This window comes from Manis pentadactyla, unplaced genomic scaffold (genome assembly GCF_030020395.1).
Source record: "Manis pentadactyla isolate mManPen7 unplaced genomic scaffold, mManPen7.hap1 scaffold_266, whole genome shotgun sequence".
NCBI classification, from domain to species: Eukaryota; Metazoa; Chordata; class Mammalia; order Pholidota; family Manidae; genus Manis; species Manis pentadactyla.
Window position 1 is genome coordinate 182136 of NW_026644665.1, and position 19525 is coordinate 201660.

Genomic DNA, 19525 nt, shown 5'->3' on the forward strand with positions numbered 1-19525 from the left:
GGGTGGGGTGTTAGAGTCAAAACAACTGGGCATTGGGAAGGCAGCTCTCAGAGAGATGAATCATTGTGAGATGGGTAGATAACCGTCTAAAAAAGGTCTACACATATCTTGTGCTTTATAGCATTTAGCAGCATACAAAGTTTTCATGTATACTCTCATTTGATTTGTGCAAATCCATCCGGAAAAGGGATATTGGTATTTTGCCCACTTTACAGATCCAGAAACAGACTCAGAGAGATGAGATGACTAGCCTATCAAGATGGTCAGTGTCAGAGACCAGACACATGTCTTCTGACTTCCAGCCTGGCCATTTCATATCACCAAGCAACACACAAAAGTAACTGACTTTGTAGTTTTTATTACAAGCCAATGTCATTTATGCATAGGTTTATTTTCCAAGTTTACAAATGTACCTGCAAAATAAAAATTTAGTGGTCTGAAGATTATGGCCATTTTACTCTTGTCTAACTCATCCAAAGTTTTTCACATCTCTTGTTTTCCTTCTTTTTTCCCAGGTCATAGTTTCTTCACAACTCCAAGCCCCTAAAACACCGTTATCTCCCAGGGTTTAATATACTAAAATAAAAAAGGAAATCATTTTCCTCTTAACATTTAAACTCAAATCTCTCCTCATGTGCATTTTATGATTTCCTTTTTACTAATTCTGGCATCCAATAAATTCAGTGTTTGAGGAAATGGGGCATCTTTGCAATCCTTTTATTCATCTCTTACTTTTTCTCTGGGGCTTGTTTCTCACAGTCACAGATTTGGGATCCCTCTTCTTATTTCTTCACTCATTGGATTTCCTAATCCTGAAGCTACTCAGAAAATTATTTTGCCTCCTGTTTACTAAAACTTCATTAATTATCCTGGTCTTGTTTAATTTCCTTGAATTTTCTGTCTCTATTTTATATTTAACTTCTTTCCATTGTCTCAAGGAAAAAATCATTCCTTTTCTCTTTAGAGATCAAAGTTTTCTCTCTTAAAGCTTCCTAGGACAATTGACCTCACTAATTTCTTCTTTCTACTAATTACATCTTCTTTCTCAAATGCCTCCTTCTCCCTTGCTTTCACTGTTGGCTTCTCTCTTTTTTTTCTCTAGGATTAACAACAATCCCAGCATTTGCTGGATTTTTCTGTCCCTTTCTGTCTTTGTAGCGATTCTTCTTGAAAAAACAGTCTTTGCCCACAACCTTCATTTTGTTCTCCTCATTCCTTCCCTTTTTTGTCTGGTCTACCTCTCCACTATTCTGTTGAAATTTCACTTTTTAAAAAATGTCTTCTACTTCTCTCCTCACTTTGTTCATGTTTTCATTTAAATAGTCAAACATAGTTATAATAAGTGCTTTAACACTCTTGTCTACTATTCCATCCATCTCTATCATTTCTGGGTTGGTTTCCTTTGAGTAATCCTTTTTTCTGGTTATAGGTCACAAATTCCTGCCATCTGGCATGTTTAGTAATTCTTTATTGGATGCTGTACATTGTGGATTTTACATGTTTGAGTGTCTGGATTTTGTTGTCTTCCTTTAAAGACAGTTGTGTTTTTATTTGCACAGGAAAGTAAAGGTACTAGATCCTTTGGAGCTTGTTTTTAAGCCTTTTTAGAGGAGACATAAAGTAGCTTTTATTTCAACAATAGTTTAGTAACACTATTAAATTATGGCCTTTCCAGGGTCTCTGTTGTATCAGTGGAGCTTCTACTGATCAATAATGACTCCTTTAAAGTGATAAACTTCAAATTTACTGATCAATGGTGACACTCCTCTTTGGCTAGTCAGAACCTGAGCAACCCCAGCTGTGTGTACACTCACAGCTCCCCAACATCTCTTTACCCAAAGTTTGGTGTTTTACTGTATTTAACTTAAAATGAGCAAATACAGATTTCTGGAATTCTTCCTTTAGGTTGCTTTCTTCTCTGTGCAACTCTGCCCTACAACTTCTAGCAGCTTCAGCCCTCCTGAACTCTGCACTTCATCATTTCACCCTAATGAGATCATTGTGTTTACCATGGGAACTTCTTCCCTGCTCCATGGCCAGGCATGTGTGCTAGGCAGAAAGCCAGGGTGATCTTAGGGCTACCTTCTCTCAGGCATCACAGCCCCACACTACCTGCAGTCCAAAGTCTGAAAACAGTAGTTTCGTATATTTAGTCCAGTTTTCTAGTTGTTCAAGGTTTATTTCAGTTCCAATTATTCCATTATGGCCAGAAGTTGGAGTCTCTGAAACTGCTCTTTAGAAGAACAGTAACTGCTTCTAAGTAATTCCAAAGTTATTCCTCTTGTTCTTGGGGCATCATTTGAGTAGCTGTCTTCTTAAAATTCTCCTTGCTTATAACCATCTTACCTCATTTCCATTCCTTCCCTACTTGTTATTATTTTCTTCCCCAGAGGGCCTCATGATTAGGCAAACTCAACTATAAAGCAGTTCCTAGTGATGCTGATAATTTCCAGTTTGATCAGGGAACATAGTTGCAGGAACATGGCAGTGGTCTCTAGATAAAATTGTCACGGTTAGCATTTAACAAACATTTCCTGTTGACTTTGAGCCCACTATACCTCACCCAGTTATTAGTAGGATGGTTGAGAGTTGATTGTGTTTGACATGTAGGTATTTCAGCATGAATGTTATTATTTTCCATTCTCATTTTGGGAGAATTCTGAAGATTTTCCTATTCTCAAGAAAGTATGGTTAAATACTTTGAAATTCCAATGATCACAACATCTTTGCCAAGTTTTTTGTAATCCATTTTTTTCTTGATTTGTCCCTTTCAATTTGTATGACTTCCCTGCTGGCCTTCCCAGAGCAGACCCAATATTTATTCTTCATTCCTTTGCCTAAGTGTTTCTGTTCTGTGTAGTTTAGCAATAAGCTAAAATTTTCAGACCTTGTTTCTTATTTCAGATAAGATTTTTATGTAGGCTAATATCTTTATTGTAAATTATGTTTTTCCTTCATCTTGGTTAATGATCCCAGGCAGAGGCATTCATAAATTCAAGATGATTATGCTGCCACTGAGACTGAAGCCTCATTTTTGCTCCTGAACACATTTCTATTAATTATATATAACTCCTACATATAGTCAATTTAGAACAAATTTAACTATATTGAAAAGATGTCTGTGATAAACAGAATAAAAAATAATGTAGTGTTCCACATCTGTCAAACGAAAATGACTCAGAAACTCTGATCACTTGTTGTAGCTTTTATTGGTATTAGATGACAGTAAGATAACCAAGCATCAAGTGAAGAATAATTATGTATCTTTCAATTATTCTTCCAACTTTCTTTGAAGAAACTCGTCAACACAGGCTTGATGCCTTGAGAAATAATATCACTTTAAAGGAGTCATTATTAAATTCAAAATGAAAACTCAGTGTTTAAAATCCAGGACAATTAAATATTTGCTTATCCTAGGAGTTAATTTATTGTCCTTGAGACCTCATTTCACCTACTTTAAGAATGTTTAAAAACGGGCAGACTGATGTAAAGAAAATTCCCTCATGGTAATGGTTTACTTAAACAAAAAGTGTTTTTAAAAATCCTGTGTTGTTTTGGATGGCTGCCTATATTTGAAAGAGAATTTAAACTGAAGTGGCATCCACAAATATGCAATTAGAAAACTGATTACAAATAATAGAATCTTTGCCCTAGTTTGTAAAATGATGGTTGAGGCAAGGGTATATGCTAATGTAGTTGGAAAGAGGGGAATACAAATCCAGAGCCCCAGGAATGAGTAAAAAGCAAGTCAATCAGGGATGGAGAAATAGCAGGTACAAAGTGGTACATTAGGGAACTGACTGCAGCTTCATGAAAAAACATAGTGAATTGCTTGGTCAAACCCTAGGGAATCATGGTGCTCAGGGAGGCCCATCAAAGAGGAAGGGAAAAGAGTTTGTGCTGGCTCCTTTTCACCTACTGTCTTTCTTTGTTCAAAGTGGAGTTCCCAGGGTAATAATTTCCCTGCATTCCTGAAATGTGTAAACCAAGATCCCTCCAGGCAGCCTCTGGAGAAGCCCCGAATGAGGCACAGTGCTGCCTCTGAGTCTGGAAGTGGTGGGAGGAGTCCAAAACTCCCTGCAGCAAGTTGAGCTGGCTTGAGACTCATGGTCCCACTGCAGCTCTCACTGTGTGGGTGCAGTGGAGGCCATGCCTAAGATGGCCCTCACACCAGGGAGGTAAATACCACCAGGCTTCACCCTTTAATGAGCAACTTGGAGGCCAGTGAGGCAAATCTGGATAAACATATAAAATAGGTCAATATTATTTTTATTGTTATTCAGGCCCCCATCTCAAAATTCCATTCAGAACACACTTTTTGAGCATCTCTTATTTGTTCCAGGGGCACACAGATCAAGAAAATAAGACCCCTGGCCTCTTAATTAACTATAATTTAATATAATAAATACAAAGACAGTAGGACTTTAAATGAGAGAAATGAATTCTGTTTAGGAGAGATCAAGGAAAGCTACAAAGAAGAGAACATGGATGAGAAAGAAAGCTTTGTCTAATCTTGGTAAGACATGTGAAAGGGAAAGGTAAAGACTAGTGAAAGATGTAGAAGATAAGTAGGAATACAGAAATAGGACTATCTATGACTATTTGTAGCAGTTGAGGATGTCTTGCCCCTGAAACTTTCTACTATGGAAGCCACATATAGGTCAATGTGGCAATTAACAAAAAATCCAACTAATCACGATTTAAAGCATAAGGGCACTCATTATTGACTTGGTAACTTCAAGGCAGGCCATCCCAGAATAGTTCTGGAAACAAAACAGTGTCACCAACTACTGCTTTTAATAAGCAAGGGAACTTCCATAGGAGGCTGGTCTTGGGTGACAGAAAGTCTAGGAGATCTCTATACCTGACCACCCAAATCTTAAAAGTTTATATAAAGGCCTTAACTGGATTCAGTTGCATACACAGCCTAGATGGTCACAACAACAGATTGCTTTCTCCAGGTTGTATCATTGAAAAGGCTCCAACTATGAGAATGGTGAGCAGAATGTACATTCCAAGGACAGGAAGGGTGCTAAGAGCTTCTGATTTCCCCAGGGACAGTTTTAAGGTCAACTGGCAGTTATGTCCTCTTGATGACCTCATCTAACACCAAGTACCCATCTTTCTTCTGCTCTGCCATCTTCAACTTAATTGGCTTTCATTCTTAGACTTACTGCCTCCTAATCTCAAAATGATTGCTGTAGCTCCAAATATTACATGTTAATGAGCAAGTTCCATAAAGAGAGGAAGGAAAGGGACAAAAGAAGCTTTCTCCCCAAGCATTTCTGTGAAAATTAATTAAGGTAAACATCATGTACATGGCATCAGGAAGTCTGCAGGAGAAGTTCTCATGTCCCATACTCCTCGCAAATCTCAGCTCCCACAAGAAGAGATGGGGGCCGTGTTGCTTCAGCTACTTCACCACCCAGCAGGAAGAAGGCAGCTACCTTCTGCCGAGCGATAGCTCAGCCCGTGAGAGACTGTACTACTCAGCCAATGAGAAGCTGTGGACTTTGTTTACTTCAATGGCCTTTTTGCTTGAAAACAGGCATCCTAACTCAGCCATTTTCCTCTATAAAAGAGTTTCCTTCCCTCTGTTCTCCCAACACACCTATTGTTCTACTGTAGCTTGCATGTCCTAGATTGCAATTTTCTGCCATTCCCAAATAAACCCATTTTTGCTAGCAAAAATAACTTTTATTTTTAAGGTAAACACTTCTTTATCAAAGAACTCTTTCCCAGAGGCCCTTTGCAGACATACTTTTATACCCTATTAATCTAAAGTGGTTTGCATGACCCTCTCCTAGATCAATCGGTGGGTAAATAAAGATGGCCATTAATTTAAATCAATCAAGATGTATCCTCTATGGCTGAGTACATTATTGCACATTAAAATTGGCTTCCTTCTTGGTCTTGCTTCTAGCCAGTGTGCTTTCCTAACAAACAAACTGATGATATCACTCTGTCTGGAATCCTTTTATGGCATTTCTTTGTGTATAGGGCAAGTCCAAGTTCCATGACCATTCCATTCCTCTTCGTATTAACTCTTCACTTTGATCTTCCACTCTGCAAAGAGCACTCCATTTTGGACACATGATATTACATGAAATTCTTTGAATGCACCATGTTTGGTTTTTCCTCTGAAGTGTTGCCTGTATTTTCCATTCTGGTTTTCCTCATTGTCTTCATAGCAACTATAATTTATCTTTCAAACTTAAACGCCCCCTCCTCAGCACAACTTCCAGGATGTATTTCTTCTTTCCCCAATAGCACCCTGTTTATACCCCTTTTATGACACTTACAGCCTTGTGGTAATTACTTATTTCTTCATCTATCTCCTTAACTTGACTGAAAATCCCCAGGCCATGCCCAGAACGCAGAAGCCACTTAAAAAGTACTGGTTAAATGGAAAATCCCTATGGATGTATGCTATCAATCTCAACTAGGTCTTTGATTTGTCATTTGCTGAATCCTGAATCCTGACTCTGGGAGTGTTAGAAACACTCCCCACCCTCCCATGGCCCACGTACAGTCTTCACTTCCCTCCTCCTCAGCAGGCAATCTCAGCATCTATTTATTTTTTATTTTTTTCTCAGCATCTATTTCTTAGAGTTCATTTATTACATCAAGTTTAGACTTCTTAATCTTCCTTCATGTACCTCAACGATCATTCCCAACATTTAACATTTCTGTTTCTCACTCTCTCCATCCCTCTCATCTGAAAGGAAAAAGTATCTTATCTCCCTAAGGATTTGTAGGGAAAATGGAAGTTCCTATGGCTAGCATCCTCACCTGACCCTAATCTACTCAATGATGTAATTGGCCTACTGCATTGCCAGTTTGCCTGTGTTTGGCAATGGACACACATGGTCCATTAGAGGAGTCCTAGACCAGGCAGGAATGGCCCTCTGCTATTACCCCCACCTCGATCACTGGCTGAGAGCTGTCTGGGAAGACCATAGCCTTGGTGCAAATGCCATGGGGTGGAACCAGAGGTGTGGCACCTGAAGCTGTCAGCTAACAGTGCCCCTCTCAGGAGGTTCTCCCTGGGAATGGAGTGGTGCACCTCCACCACCACCACAAATAGACCATGACTTTGTCTATGGTGTTAAGCAAGATTTATTAAAGGTATCCCTCTTCCTCCCAAAGAGATAGGCTGCACATCTGCACTGAATGAGGAGAATGTGCCACAGTAAATTTTGTTCCTAAGGCCTTAGCATTTATAAGGCAGCTGGTTTAGTCTTTTGTTATGTGTGTCTATATAATACTGGAAAAGAGACTTGTCCCATGTCTCAAATTAAGTGAAGACAAGTTGTTATTATGCATCACAATAAGTCCACAGTTTCTGCCCCCAGAATGTTAATAATATGGACTATAACACATACACACATTTTTTATGACTACCTATTACCTCCACAGGGCATTGGCTACTGGTTAAGGGAACCACCTTCCTATGGAGCAGCTTCAACTCCAGAATCCAAGATCTTTCAGATGTTTGAAGAATCCTCTCTTGGCAAATAATGGAAGGGAAGAGAGGAAATGTCTGATATTTGGTGTCATTTCACCAAATAAAGAGCTCTGCCCAGTGCTTGCAGGAGAGCAGACACTGGAGTGAAGATGAGGCTGGAGCAGAAGCAGACACAGAGATAGACTTGCTGGATGCAGATGTGACTCTAGCACTTGACCTGCCACAGTGAGACTAAAGCTTGGTGTAAACCTTTCTGTGGGTAAAATTGCAATATTTCCAGAATCTTTCACCTGGCCTTAGTGCATCTCCATTTTTGATAGGTGATTCCAAGGGGTGGAGAGAAGTAGTCCATCTCCATATCAATAGCTGATTACAAGGGCTGGGGCAGAGAGGGCATATCTGGACAAGAGAGGTTTGGTGGGGCCCCTTTTGCAGCTGGGTGCTGAGATACACAGGCGAGCAGAAGTGGACAACTGCTTGCAAATAATAAACAGGTTCTCCCACTTTATTTCTCCCTTTGACTGATTTTGGCTTCAAAGGTTATTTGCCCTGGGCTGGGAACATATTTTCCCCCAGAGTTACACTCCTTCAATGTTCCCCTCTTGTTATTTATTCTCATTGAATTCAGAGTGAACTTGCCCAGAGCTAGGAATCCCCTACAGCCTGGAGCTACAGGATATCATAGCTTCACCCCCTCCTTGGGCCTCCCTCTACAGAATCTTCAATCTTCCCCTTCATATCTGCTAGCACCCCAGTCTCTAAAACACTCCTCAGACTGCTTACTGTTGTACTGCCTTACATCTCAAAATATTCTTGTTCTATCATCAGTGCCTTCAGACCTAGTGGAGGTTGCTAGAACTGGTGGCTCAAATACCAGATACAGCCTCTAGAAGTGTTTCACTTACTCTCACAATGTTTTTAAAATTGGGAAATATCACTTAAAAATAGGATTTTGGTCTTTGTAAAGGTCAGGCAGTTGGCTGCACTGGTCACTCTTTCCACATGGCAACAGTGGTCTGGGTGCAGGTGCTCCTTTTGAGTAGGCATGTGATCACTGGGTTATCACAGTCTCCTCTGACCCCTTTTGTTCACTTCTGCTACCTGTCAGGTCCTTGTAAGCATTTGAGTTTGTAACCCCTGGTGTAACTCCAGGGGGAAGGAAAGCCCAGGGTAAAATACCTCTAAAACTGAAATCAGTCAAAGGTAGAAATAAAGTTTAAACCATTTATTGCTTACAAACTGGAGTCTGGGGCCATCTCTCTTTCCTGCTCTGGCAGAAGCAAACCAGCCTTTCCCCTAACCTCTCAGATTCAGATAAGCCCTCGGTCGCCCAGGTAATTATCCACTGATATGGAGATGGACTGCTGTCTCCACCCCTGAGGATCACCTGGTGATATGCAGTGCACTAAAGCCATTCTAGTCTCCACCCCTGAGGAACACCTGGTGATATGCATTTGCACTAAAGCCAGGTGAGATATTCTGGAAATATTACAATTTTACCCACAGGCAATCCCTCCAGAAATCTCACCTTAAAATTTACTCATTCCCTCTGGGCGAAATATCCCTGGCCAGAAAACTGGAGCATTGTGAGCAGACTAATGACATACAGTAGCAACAGCAATAAAATCATGGTAATCCTCAAGCCAGAGGATTCAGCTAGGTTCAAAGTCCTATGCAGATTAAGTCCAAAGCTCATCCATTTCAGCCATCATGCAGCAGCTGCAGCCAGGGGACACATCAAGGCCACAAGGACTGTAGAAGAAAATACGTACAATAGCAACAGCAATAAAATTATGATAATCCTTAAACTGGAACATTCAGATAGGTTCAAAGTCCTATGCAGATTACGTTCAAAGCTCGTCCATTCCAGCCATCATGTGGCAGCTACAGCCAGGGGGTGCATCCAGGCCACAAGGACTGTAGAAGAAAATAACTGTGATCTTTGGGGGCCATGCTGCTGTTAATTCAGGAATACACACGAGGCCAGCTTATAGGCCTTTTCCCCAAGGTGCCAGAAGGGCCAGCCAACATCAGTGCATGTGTCAAAATGTCCAGGGCCACGTCCATTCAACAGTATCTCCAGGGTTTAATGCAGTAGGGGCTGGCAGCAGGATGCTGCTCTGCTGGCCATATCCTGGCTTCAATAACTCTTCTTTGGTTTGTACATACAGTGTATAGGAGAGGCAGCAAGGTGTGTTAGCATACCCACAGGGCTCAAAGCTCCTTTACATGGTTTTTCATTCAAACACCATAGCACTGCCCATAGGTGAAGTGACCAGTCCATAAACTATTGGCATCTGACTTCAGGCCATATTTCAACAAACTGTTGTACCTCTCTATCATGCCTACCCCAGTAGGGTTATATGGTACATGAAATTTCCACTTTATTCCTAATTGTTGCACCCTTCCTTGTAATGCATGTCCAGTAAAGTGGGTGCCTTGATCGCTCTCAATCACCTGCAGCTGGCCATAGGCTGCAACGAGACGTTTTAGGCCCTCTTGGCGGTTTGCTGATCTGCATGATGTGCAGGAAAAGCAACCAATAGTCCAGTAGCTGTATCCACACAAGTCATGGCATACTGATATCCTTCTGATATGGGCAGAGGCCCAGTAGAGTCTATTTGCCACCTGAGGAGGGCTATTGGCCCCCTTATTATTGTCCCATGTTGCTGAGGGACTTGGTGTAAGTCCCCCTGAGAGCACACAAGACACTCCTCTCCACGGGCTCGGGGCCTCTCCTTGGCCTCCCTGACCTACAGGGCTCTGGCCAGCAGCAGGAGCAGCAGGAGCAGCAGCAGCAGCAGCCTTCAGCTCAGGCCACAGGCCAGCATCGTCTGGCCAGCAGCAGTGGTGGCACCTCCACAAACACAGGAGTGCAGATACACGTCCCTCAGGGCGATCACCACTTCTTCCCATCATCTCTAGGGGCAGCCCACCCAAAGATCACACCCATTATGACAGATTTCGGGTCCAGAGGTCCTGCTGAATACTGCCAGATGTAACTCCAGGGAAAGGCAATCCCAGGGCAAAATACCTCTACAACCGAAATCAGTCAAAGAGAGAAATAAAGTTTAAAACCTGTTTATTGCTTACAAATTGGAGTCTGGGTCCACTCTCTTTCCTGCTCTGGCAGAAGTAAATGAGCCCTTCCCCTAACTTCTCAGGTTCAGATAAGCCCTCAGTCACCCACGTAATTACCCACTGATAGTGAGATGGACTTCTGTCTCCACCCCTGAGGAACGCCTGTTGATATGCAAATGTACTAAAGTCAGGCGAGATATTCTGGAAATATTACAATTTTATCCTCACCCTGCCAGAGTTTTGGTTCTATCCCTATCTTTCATCTGGAAGTGCCTTCTTAAAAGTCACTCATAAAAGATTTTCCAATTATGTGTGTTAAAAGACAAAACTTGACCAAGTAAATTTGAAGATCTAAGTGGTTTTATTAAATGATTCGGAATCAGGCAGCATCCCATCTAGAAAGCAGAGAAATGCTCCAAGTAGTTGTACAAAATGGAGGGTTTTTACAGACAGGAGGCTGTGGCAAAGAAATATCAGCAAAAGAGAAGATTAGGGATTGTTTCAGGTAAGGACACCCTCCCTTAGAAGAAGCAGGGCGGTGGGTCGGGAGGGTCTTATGCAGATGACCTCATTAGTGATCAGGAAATTCCAGAATGACTGGCTTACAAATTCTACTCCTGGGAGAGGCTAAAAGTGCAAGTAAGCCCTGTTTGGTGACTTGGCCTTGGAGAAGTGACCCCATGTTGGATCTATGGTTTTCTTTTTAACATGAGATGCACAAGTGTTTGCTTCCTCCTTACTGTCCTTGAGATTTCTGCATCTTTTACCTCTCTAGCAACCACATCTAGCTTAGCTGCACATTATGTTCCTGGCTCTCTTAGGCCTCTAATGCTGATTTTGCTGGCTGTTTTCCTCCTGAACCCCACACAAAAGCTTTTCCTAAGGTTGGTTCTGGAGTGTTCTATCTAGAACCCCACTCACTTCCATGGGCTCACTGAGTCATGTGACTCTTGCCATCTCCCTCATCATGTGAGGAGCGGCCAAACTTTCTTTTTCTAATGTCTCTTCCTCATGTTCTTTTCACAGATATCCAGTGATCTGGAAATATCCTCCTGGGTGTATTTTTAGTACCTTAGATTTGAGCCATCTGAAACATTACTCATCATCATGACTCCTGCCCTCTTTATCTGACCAGACCAGGTTCCTCCTGACTGGCTCACTGTTGACAGAGTTCTCACAGTGACCCTAACTGCAAAGCACTTTGCCTCTTTTCTTTGACCTCCAAAGTACTTCTTCAAGCCCTCAAAACTCCTGGCCTCCCAACTGGCCTCCCTGTCTTCTGCATCTCATCCCTTCCACCCTGGCAAAATCACTCTTCTGAAACACTGCTTTGATAATGTCTTCCTGCTGCTCTACATTCAGTAGCTGAAAAAATGAGACATATAATTATTCAAGATTCCCATCCCCATTCTTCTCAGTAATCCAGTTACATTTAAACTTGAAAGCAGTGGCAGTTCACCCTCACTACACCATTCTTGGTGTGTCAGAAACTTTAGTTTTTTAAATCACTTGAAGAAGAAAATCCAAAACGTATGACCTTCAGCCATCTGGGTTCAACCAGGTTTCCAAGTTTATTTCCCACCGTTTCCTAACATCTACCTCATGTCACCTAGACAACCTGAAATTCACCAGGTAACTTGAAATATACCTCATGCTTTCTCCCTTTGCTGATGCAGGTCAATTGTTTGGAAGGTCCTCCCAGCATCCTTCAAGGCCCTTCTCAAACGTTTCATTGGTAATGCCACCAGTCACACACATTCTTACACTGTATTTATGGCCAGGTCTTCTCTGGTCCACTACATTGTAAACTCCTTGAGAGTAGGACTGAATCTTTCTCCACCATTTATCCCATCAGAGTGCCCAGCACCTGGCATCCTTTCCATCAACAAGCACTCAGACAAGCCTTCTACAGCAACAGACACTAAGCCTGGTGCTGGCGTACAAAGATGAATGAGGCACAGCCCGATGGGGTTCTCATTCAAACTGGTGAGAATGACATTTAAACACATGACTGAAGGATGATGAGCACAGGAGAAGTAGATACAAAGTAAGAAAGGATTAATTGGTGGAGGGGTAATTGAAAATGAGAAAATGAGGCCTCAGAAATTGTGACATATGAATCAGGCACTAAAGGAAGAATGGTCAGAGAGGCAGGCAGGAAAAATGATGGAAGTGAAACTTGAGTCAGCTCTATTTACAACCTGTTGGCAACTGTGATGGTGGTAAGGTAACAAGGCTGAAGAATTAGCCCAAGTGTATTTGGATTATGTAGGCTTACTTTGGTATGAAACAGATAAGCAGGAGTTAACTATCACATAGGGATGGACTCTACCAAGGGAAATAAGTGGTGAGGAAGCCAGCTGAAGTCACTCTCATTCTTGGCTATCGGGCTCCCTCCAACACATGCATCACTTTGTTGACGGATGAATGTTTTAGACTAGCAGTTATTTATTAGTGATATTTTAAAAAGAGATATATAGAGGTGGCAATCAAAATTTGGTACAGATCAGAAAATAGTAAAAAGTGCCTTAGACAAATCACAAGCACAGTATCTGTGGTCTAAACCGACTTAGACTTTGGGTCTCTTCCAGCCTCTGAACATGACTTGAGCAGCATTATCACCTACCAAAGCTGAAGTCACTGCTCAATCAAGTTTCCTAATACATGGCAATTGCCAGAATCTTTGTCAGAAGACTGACCTTTGGTTTTTTTTTTACTATGATATGCAGCTTTATTTGACTAAGATAAACAAAAAAGCCAGAAACTTCAAATATAACTGGTTTCACTTGATCATGTTAACTGAAATCTCTTCCTACATGAGAAAAGATTCCCCATCAGCAGGTTGCTTTTGAGACATCTGGCTTCAAAAGCTTTTATTGCCTTTCTCCTATTGTAAAAATATTAAGTCAAGCATTTCTGGGGAGGCATGCAGCAAAAACGCCAACATCAAATTAAGTTGGGCTGATTTCCACTGGGACTGTTTCCACCAAAACAAGTATTTGCTATTGTTTTTACAGAAACACCAATAAATAAATAGTTCTAGCAAAACAGCCCATAGATAGTGACCAATAAAATTATTTCTTCATTTTAAAGCCAGTCCTAAAACATCTAGTCCTAAAACACAGAACTACTAGTGGAGAACACTGATAATTAGACTTCAGAAGCAAAAGATTAATAGTCACAGGAGTTTGAGCCTCCTGTGTGCAGCCTTCATGCCTTAGTAGTTTGTCATCCTTTCTCAGAACCTGCAAAGGTATTCAACCATGATCTAGATGATTTAGCCCTGACCGGACTGGGTACTGCCCCTCCATCTCCCACCAAATGCATTCATACCATCAGAATTAAGCACTGGAGACCTGACCTGAAAGGGACGTGAACTGTCAAAAGATGCCTTGTAATTTCAAATCTAGACCCCCTGGTGAAATCAGCATCTGTCATCCAGTGGGAGGGCAGGGGGTCTGTTTACAGGGAGATGGGCAGGGAATGTGAGCCATTGTGTGTCTTAAGTTGCCCTTTGAACCAAATCAATGGAAATCTTTCCTTACCTGTGATAAGTGCCTCCACATGCTGATAAGCACCTTTAGGAAGTCTTCAGCATATTGATAGACCTCACTAGGACACTGTGTTACTGAGTTCTGGGCCCTACAATCACTCTACAATATGCCTCTCAGGCAAACTCCAGTTCCCTAGCTATAGGACCGTAAATAGAAAACTCAGGAGAATTTCTTTTTCTTTCTCTTGATTGCTAGATAACAAATTAGACACATCAGAGGATTGAAAAGACTCTAAGTTGTATGATTTTGTGGGCAGGAGAACAACTGATTAACCAGGTTGAATTCTTTGTACCTGTTTGCTTTTTGAAGCACACTGTACAGATGAGAGTTGGCAGGGCAGCAGAAACAGAAAGCAAGCTGGGTGCAATGACAGTTTCCACTCTTCTCCACAGAGATGGAACCATGGGCCTGAAGGATCCAGCTGTCTCTGGCTCCCAAGGCTGGTATAATGGCTCTGTTCTCACAGAAGTGCTGACAGAACATGACAAATAGAAAACACATATGAACTGACCTTCCAAAAATGTATTTCAGAGCTTCCTAATCTTCACAGGAATCCTTCAGAGTGAGCAATGCCACCTTCAGGCAGTGATGCAAATGGCATTGAAGGAAGGGCTGCTGTTCCTGCCTGGGATCCTCTGGGCATTCCCCCACTCTGTTCCCCTAACCCCACCCTTCCTGCATTGCCCTTCCAGACACCTTTTCCCTCAGAATCCATTTCCATGTGGTCACCACCCTGCATACACTCTTTTCTCTAAACTGTCCCCATACACATACAGTCTCAGCTTTTAGATCTATCACCTTTTACCAAATATGGAGGCCACTTGTCTCCCATTTTTGGATCCATATATGCTTTGAAATTGTCACTGTCACTAGATGCATTACTAGCTGCAAATACTTTTGTGAGCCTAATGTTGGTTTGGAACCGAGTACACAGGACTCTTGCCCACTTAACATAAGTTAGAAATACTGGAATAGCAAGGTACAGAGGCTGACTGGAGAGACAAGTTTTCATTTTCCTCTCTTACTGCCCTCAGGGTCCCTGGCTCTGAGGGCAAAGTACTGCTCCTTAGGTGTGTGAACGTGGGCTTACACCAGGCATGATTCTATGGCTTCCGAGTCACTCTGCTCTTACTCTTTGTGGACTCCTGTCCGCATCCTGAAAGAATCTGGGTGGGATTTCCCAGAGTTTTGCCCTCCTGATGATGGCAATACTTTGCGGAAGACTATCTTCCTTACCAAGTTGTTGCTGACTCACAAGTTATGGCAACATTTTCCCTGAGAAAGAAAGTCACACAAGTGCAAAATGGTGCATACAACTCCCAGTGCCACTGATGAGCAATCAACTACATCACCCCAGTTAATCCCGAATCAGTTTAGCTTCAAAGTCTGAGCACTTCTCAGTGGGCCAAGCCAGCTCTTGCCCTGGAAGTCCAGGCGAGTCCCCTCTGGAGAACTTACAGCATTCTCCTGCTTCCAGACACAGCAGGTCAAGAGACTTATTTTGAAGAAAATTAAATAGAAAATCTGAACAGAAGTGAATAGAGTTTTGGAACTCAAACATTTGAATCTTTTTCTGTTCCTTTGTCACTTGAGACTAAATCAATTGTCCAATTTGTGGGATAATAAAAAAAATGCCCTCTATCAGAACATGCAATTGCTTTGATATTTGAGTTTGGCAAGTGAATAGAAAGTGTCAAATATGCAGTTTGTATGCCTTAGCTTAGTTCAGAGTGATGCTGATTTTAAGAGATGGGTAATATGTCAATTTATGTAGAGTAGATCAATGAGGTTTATGGGTGTGAAATAATTCATGTTATTTCAAAGCTAGTAAATGGTAGAGCAGGATTCAGTCTGGCTTGTCTGTAATAGAGGCTTTGACATTTTTGCATTAAAGGAGTTAGGGGCAGCTGTTGGATGGAAATGTGGGCAGAGCACTTTTCTGGAAGCTGTGTTAGCACAGCTCTCATTGTTTTACTCAGTGTATTTATTTGGATTAGATCAAGTGGGTAATGGAGAGCAGGAGGCCCTTGGCCTCCCCACTGTAAGCTAATTCTCAGGCTGCCATTGGTTTTCTGACTCCGAGATATACTCTTTGAATTAATATACTTGCAATGTGAAATCCCAGGAAGAAAATTTTAAAGACAAATGTGCAATTAGTAGATTATTAGTAGACCCATAGATTTATTAAGCCAAAGTTCAATCCTCTGCCTGCTTTTCGAGTTCATTCCATATCACTACCCCTCGCACATTTAGGGTACCCTCGCAACATTATGGGTATATTTTTCGGTCTCTAAGGTCCTGCTTTTCACTTTTAGGTCTGTCTTTCTATGTGCCCATCCCTGTTCCTGGACACTCCCCTTCTCATCCTTGCTTTCTCCTCTCCCTTCACCTACGCTTCCCCCGGAAGAACACATGTTAAGTTTCAGCTTCAATGTCACCTCCTCCCTCCCATATCCTCCTTCCATAACACTCATCATGCCCACCAACTTCAAGAGAGGCACTCAGGAGCCTGACCCTGTGCACTGACATTCTGACTCTGGCTGACCATGCAAGTTCAGGTACTCACTAACCGTCTCCGTGTTTGACTTTTTCACCTTTAAATGTGGACGAGAGTGGCAGCTGAGCTCTGGAGGGAGATCCACCCACGTGCACTGAAAGAATACCTTTCCAGCACTTACAGCAAACCTGACTTCTGGCAAGCCCTCCATCCATACTATTACCATTGTTTACAGAAATAGGGGAGAGACTGTCACTAGGCTGGCCACCACAGCCTCCTGGCACATGGCACAGTGTCTTTGAATATTTACTGGATACATGAAACTCCAGTTGCACACACCAAGCATGTCCACTGCTTCTGATCCCACCACCATCATCTCGTGTCTGGATTCTGAAGTCAGCTCCTGACCAATGCTCTTGTTTCTGTCCTTGCTCACCTCCTGTCCAGCCACAGGGTTCTTTTCCAAACTTTAAACACATCATGTTGCTTTTATGGTTTCCCATCTCACTTAGAAAACAACTAAAGTCTCTGACTTGATTCTCTCTTATCCACCTGTCTTCATCTTCTATGACTGTTCTCTAGGCTCCTCACTTGGTTCCAGCCACATCAGCTTCTCAGGTGATCCTCAAACACACCAGGAATTACTCTTGTATTTGTCAGTTTTACCCTGGCTGCTCCTTCTGCATGGATCTCACTATTTCCAGAGATAATGACTAACTAGCTCCATCTGCTCCTTCATGTCTTCTCTAAAGCCAGCTTCTCAATAAGGCCTACACAGTCATCCTGTTAAAAAGTGCAACCACATTAGAAAAATAAATAAATAAATAAAGAGAACAAAAGAAAACTTCGGGAGATGATGTTTATGGCATAGAGAGTGGTGATGATTTCAAGGATGTTTACAGATCTCCAAACTCATCAAGTTTATACATTAAATATGTACAGCTTTGTATGTATCAATTATACCTCACTAAAGTGCTTTCGAAAAAAAGTAACAGATAAAATTGCAGCCTCATCCGTGCTCACCCCCAGCACTCCCAAATTCCTTGCCTTGCTCTCATTTTCTTTAACTTAACACTCCCAACTCAATACTTCAGTCAACTTACTTATTATTACTATGTTTAATGTTTATTTTCTGACTTTCTCTTCTAGAATGCAAGCACCATAGTGCAGAGACCTTTATTTACTCACTGATATACTTTCAAGTGCTGAGAACAGTACCTGGCACTCACCAGGTGCTTAATAAAGATTTTTGAAGAAATGTTTACAGATGCCTGCATATGTACATAGTACATAGTTTCAATTTATCATTACTATTAGGTTGGTAAGGTTAACCAGGAGGCCAACTCTTCTAGGTGAGAAAAGCAAGGAATTCTTCATTTTCAAGTTTGACATAATGCCCTATATAGATTACATCTAAACGGAGCTTTTCAACAAAGGGACTTTGCCCAAAGCCCTATCATTGCGCAGCGTCAACACTGTCTTTGGCAGTAAGGATGCTCTGCTGTCTGGGTGTGGCCCCACCCATGTGGTCTTGACCTAATGTCCCGCTTAGTTTTCAGATGTGCCTGAGCAGCTCTGAGGAATGGCTTGTCGGTTCAGGTCTCACCACGGAGAAACGTTTCTCATTAGCAGGTATGGAGATCTTTCCTGGGCTGTTTATCCTCCTGCGACTCAAAAAAGCATTCTCCCTCATAATCTCTCTTTGTTTTTTAATGGAAATGTAGTTGATATGCAATCCTTATAGTCTCTTTTGTCAATATCTTTTTCCTTATCGATTGCTAAAAACAAAGTGATAATTTCTTAATTTATGATTATAATGGTGATTTTGGCTGAGTATTTCAATCCCTTTTCAACTACTCTGTGGTACATAAAATAGTTTTTGACTTACTTATATTACAAATAGAAATATGTTACTGTGTAAGTTATAGGACAGTAGATTTGGTCTCAATGTAAGAAGTTTTAACAAATAGACAATCAGGATATAGAATGGGCTGACTCTTATTATATAAATTATCCTAATCATTGGAGACAATTTAACTGAAATGCCCAGAAAAGGCAAATCTATAGAGACAGAGTGAAAATTAGTGGTTGCCTGGGCGTAAAGAAGAGAATGGGAGTGACTGTAAACTGGTTGCTTTCTTTTAGGAGTGATGAAAATATTCTAATATTAAAATAATACAACTCTGTTAGTTTATGGAAAGTCATTCAATTGTACAATAAAACGGGTGACTCCTATGGGGTGCATTCAGTTCACTAGGGCTGCTGTACCAAAGTGCCAAGCCAAGGCGGCAGCTGGGTGGGCTCCCTCTGAGGGCTGGGAGGGAAAGGTCTGTTCCAGGCCCCTCACTGGCCTCTAGGTGGTCACCTTCCTCCTTCATCTCTACGGCGTCTTCACCCTGTACAAGTCTGTGTTCAGATGTCCTCTTCGTATGGGGACACCAGACATATTGGATTAGGGTTCACCCTAATTAACTCATTTTAAATTAATTCCACCTTTAAAGACCTTATTTCTGAATACACTTCCATTCTGAGGTACTGCGGGTTAGGACGTCAACATATGGGCTTTGTAGTTCAGCCCATAACAATACAGGCAGACCTCGGGGATGTGGATTTGGTTCCAGGCCACCCACCGCAATGAAGTGAATATTGTAATGAACTGAGTCAAATGAATTCTTTCATTTCTCTGTGCATAGAAAAGTTACATTTACACTACCCTGTAGTCTATTATGTGTGCTATTAAGTACACTCTTAGACATGGTATCATGTCTAAAAGAAGTTAAATCTTTTATTTAATTATTAATGTTAATTAAGTGATTTAAAAATACTTTATTGCTAAAAAAAACGCTCACCATTATCTGAGCTTTCAGGGGGTCATCCTCTTTTTCCTGGCCTTGTCTCCACGCTGATGGCTGACTGATCAGGGTG